We start from the raw sequence: 4,511 nt of genomic DNA, 5'->3' as shown, positions 1-4,511 counted from the left end.
AAGAAATCCAGGGGAGAACTGATGTGACTGGGGCCATGGTGGTAGCTGTCGCAGTAGTGAGAAGTAGTCAGGTTCTACATTGGGTGAATGTGAATGTGAATTCAGAGAGCAAAAGGAAATGCAAAGAGGAGCAATCAAAAAAGTCAAAGATGACTCAAAGATTTTTGGTCTGAGGAAACAAAAGAATGCAGTTGCCAGGTGCTATGATTTGAACATCCCTCTCAAAATTATTGAAATTTAATTGCTGTTGTGATGATATTAAGATATAGGACCTTTAAGAGGTGATTAGGTCGTAACAATGTTAATGTCATTTTTGCAGAAGTAGGTTAATTATGTCAAGGGTTCTCTTCCCCTTTTCTCTCTGTCTCTCAGTCTCTGTCTCCCTCTCTTGTCATGCGAAGCCTCTGCCACGTTGCAACACAGTGGAAGGCTGTCAACAGATGCAGACCCAGCATCTTGCACTTCCTAACCTTCATAACCATGAGCTAAATAAACTTCTATTCTTGAGACCAGCAGACAGCATAATGGTTATGTCACTGGACTCCTACGTAGTCGAACGTAGTTTGAGTCCTGGACCCAGTGGCTTAAATTCACACTGGGTGCGTGTGTGTTCATGCCCAAAATCCGGAGAGGAGAATGGAGAAGGGATTGTGGAGTGGCTGCACTCACACCTGGTGATTTCTTACTTTCTGTATCTCTGTCTCTGTCTGTCTCTCTGGTGAGTACACACACCCTTTAACAAAAATCTCTCTTTAAAAATTTTTGAAGAAATATTAAACTTCTATTCTTCCGAGATCCCCCAGGCTATGGTATTCAGTCATAGCAGCAGAAAGTGGACTAATACAGTAGGCTTTAGGTGAAAGCTAGTTGAGTGTTAGTATTTAGCCCCTCTAAGAATTCCTCAGAAAAACTGGACCACAGTTTTCTATTGTCCAAGTAATGAAGGTTCTCTATGACTATGAAGCATTAAGTGTCAGTAAAGTCTCTAAGTATCAAATGCATTACCTATACTCCGAGAGTCCCTACTCTGCGTTATTGCTTATGTAATACTTTGTTGTCTTAAACAAACATTAACTACAAGCGAACGGAGCAAACACGTCCTCCCTCTTGACCATCAGCCTCACGCAATGTTAGTTCTGCAAATCCACTCACAGCCTCTATGCTTCATTTCTAGATTCTGATTGGTTATGAACATCAGGGCCCATCTTCTTACGATTCCAAACAATTGCTAACAATGTCGTGTTGCTGTTGGCTGCATCGTATGCCGCATCTCTGCCCACTGGAGCAACTCAACAACCTTGCAAGGAAATCCTCTTCACCATTTTCACTTCCAACCACCAAACATGTCATCAAGCAGCGAGCCTCTCCCTATTGCTTTCTCTCTTTCTCGCCAGTTTTTGTCCCACATGGAGCAGGGCGGCCTGGCATCACACACGATTCCCACTTCCGCTTACCTTCCTGAGCGAATGGCGCTGATGGAGCCGTATGTGGACGCGTGAGCACTGCTGCCCGCCAGCTCTGGAGGTAAGGCTTGCCTACTCGGGACATTCATCTTTGACTTAAGGGAATACGGTTGGGGTGGGGGATCATCTCTCTGACCAATCCAGTCAAATATCACTTGCCAATAAAAACTATTCATTCTGATTAAGCCACACTAGGGGAACTTTCTACTCTCTTAATTCTTCAGGCCAGTGTCATCAGCTAAAGTGACAGTTGTATTCTCGGTTAGACTAGGCCTGTTGCCCTTGATTTTAGTTTTCTAGAGTGCTTCCTTATCTTAAATTGCTGCAGAGTCTAGAAAATAAAATCAATAGTTCCCAGACTGTTATGCAGTTAGGATTTTAAAAGCAATTCAGTCTCATCAGTTTCATGTAGTCATGTAAGATTTCAAAGGCAGAAGGGTGCTTTTAGTCTTTTCTTTTTAACTTTTATTTTTTGGAGAGGTTTTTGCGACAGGGAGCGCCCGCTTGCCAGAAAGACAGAGAGAGACCGAGAGATAGAAAGCAAAAAATCACCCCACCAGGGGATGGCCACACCACAACCCCTTTCGTCCATTCTCCCCTTGGGATCCTGGGCACGCACACACATGCACCCAGTGTGAGTTTAAGCCACAGATTCGAGTCTGGGACTGGAATCACAATCGACTCCATGGGAGTCCAGCGACACAGCCATTATGCCAACCGCTGTTCCCGACTTTTTTTTTTTTAAGGTCAGAGAAAGTCAAGAATTTGTGAGGTTTTTCTGCAACAGCATTCTACCAGCATCCACTTCCCAGGACCCCAGGTACACAGGGACAGTTTCAGAGGATGCAATTTTTCTTGACTTTGGCTTCTTGATCCCTAAATCACAGGTACGTGTTTTTGAAACAGCAGCACAGGGGAAGCCACAGGTGCACAAGAGTTCCCAGCCTGTCATTTCTGAGGTATGCCTGGAGTCCCCTCGAAAAGCCCATCTTAAGACTGGGCACGACATCCTTGCCTCCTTCCAGTGGAGTGGTTTCTGTTTTCAGAACTGAACGAGTAGTGTGTGCTCATGTGCACAGGTACGTAGGTGGCCGGGCTGTTCATCAGCATGGCTGGGAGTGACGGAAGGCGGTGGAGGAAGAGGTGCGTCTCAGTAAGCAGGGACGGTGAAATGGGTAACGTTATAGCAGGAAAGATAAGAAGGGGAGTTTTTATGTACTAGCATGGATCCTCTTCATTGATACATATCAATATATCAATATTGATATCAATATATCAATATATATATCAATGAGAGAAACAGTGCAGTGCAGCGTATGTAGTATGTGACTGTTTGTGAATAAGGGTGAATATCATCCTAGAAAAGGATTTGCGAGATGTGACCCAATATGTAAGTGTGTAGGAAGTCGGTCACATTGTTGGCTTCTGGGGAAAAATACATGTGGTTAAATAAAGAGACAGCACAGGATTTTGATTATGCTTTTGGTCATAGCTTTTGAATTTTGCATCATATTAGAATTAAGTGACATCTGCACCCCTTCTATCATCCTAATTCTGAATATCTTTTCTCCATAGTTCCTTATCCAGTCATGTCTTTTCTTACCGATCTTTCCCCATGTCCATCCTGCAACTTCTATTCTTGGGGGCCAAAGACTTGAGAAACTCAAGGAGCAGTGCCTCAGTCAGTCATGACTGGAAACTTCCAGAGAAAGGAGCAAAGTCCTAGTTCCTGGGACCTCGTAGGAATACCAGAGGAAGAGAACGCTGCATGAAGTTGCTGTACAGTGGCCACACACCACACGCTGGGAGGCTGGCCACAGGGGCAGGTTTCAGGTTTGCCCTGGGAGCCCTCCTGAGCACTCAGGACCTGGTGTGGCCATCATCTGGGGCTGGCTGAGGCTGGGGTGATTACTACATTGGGACGCCATTGGAGTTCTGTCTCCCTAACCCTCTCTCTCTCAGAGGAAGAAAATAAATCAACTTTTTTATTTGTTTGTTTGTTTGTTTTTAGGTTAGGGAATGTTCTCTCACTGGAGAGGATAAGTGAGAAATTCCTCCACCCCCATCAGGGGGATGGCCACATTGCAATCCCTTCTCTTCCATTCTCTTCCTAGGACTGTGGGTACCCAAGCACATGCACCTGGCATGATTTTGCAAGTCACCAGGTCTGGGACTTGAACCATGGTCAGCCATGTGGGAGTCCAACACTGTAACCACCATGCCACCTGCTGCCCCCAAAATAAACTTTTTTAGAATGCAGAAAGAGATCCTGGGAGAATAAGCTGGGTGGTCATTCCTTTATTTCATGGAAATCTAAAGTTAGTCTGGGGTCTTAAGAACTATTGCCAATTCTGTTTTCAATTCTTTTTGTGGACAAGTACAGTAACTGCTGTCATCCACAGAGGTGGTAATTTGCCCTGTTTATTTCACCAGAAGTTGTAATATTCAATGAGCTAAGGTTTCACACAGGCTAAATGGCATATATCATACAGCTAAAGAGTCTTACATTTCGCAATAATATGCAATAACAGTGTAACATTTCATAAAGATTTTGTGTCCTCCAAACAATGATTCATGCTTTTAAAAATAGAAATCAATAGCACCTTAGCTAACTTATGAAACATTCTAATTATCTGCTCAATGGAAACCAGACCAGAACTTATATAGTAGTTGAATAGTGACCGTTGCTAGAAAAATCACGAAAAGAGCTGGAAAGGTCATTGTTAGGCAGTGAACACAAAGACCACATATTTGAGTATAAGGACCAACATGGTGGACTAGATTAAATCTCACATTGAAACAGTCATGTTGGTAACAATGGCAATAATAATCTAGCTAATCTTATTTCATCCTTATAAAAAATGTATGTGATACACAATAGCTGTACTCGTGGGAAAATGAAGATTTAAAAAGGATAAGTTAATGGCTAAGTTTGCATTACTAGCTAGTAGGCAGAAGCCCAGACTTGGTTGGACAACCAAGTTTGAACTTCTACTTTGCGCAACTGTTGTTTGTACAGTAACCATATTTGTCTCACTGTTACTTATA

The 4,511-nt window shown here is 43.2% G+C and overlaps 1 long non-coding RNA gene across 3 annotated transcripts in view; it reads left to right on the top strand.

Annotated features, from left to right (window-relative positions):
- Positions 1-3,425, top strand: part of LOC102501531 (uncharacterized) — a 10,454-nt gene extending 7,029 nt beyond the window's left edge. Inside the window, exons 2-4 of one of the 3 annotated variants that reach the window (XR_001370550.2) lie at positions 1,175-1,524; positions 2,351-2,422; positions 3,039-3,425. This is a non-coding gene — a long non-coding RNA (uncharacterized LOC102501531). Of the gene's footprint in view, positions 1-1,174; positions 1,525-2,350 lie in introns of all 3 variants that reach the window. The other 2 variants (XR_001370551.2, XR_334931.2) reach the window with 2 other exon arrangements.
- Positions 3,426-4,511: the final 1,086 nt, after the last annotated feature.

The sequence above is a fragment of the Tupaia chinensis genome, unplaced genomic scaffold, assembly GCF_000334495.1.
Source record: "Tupaia chinensis unplaced genomic scaffold, TupChi_1.0 Scaffold000315_1, whole genome shotgun sequence".
Lineage (NCBI taxonomy): Eukaryota > Metazoa > Chordata > Mammalia > Scandentia > Tupaiidae > Tupaia > Tupaia belangeri.
Note: the sequence above shows the minus strand (reverse complement) of the source record. Positions and strands in the feature narration are given on the sequence as shown.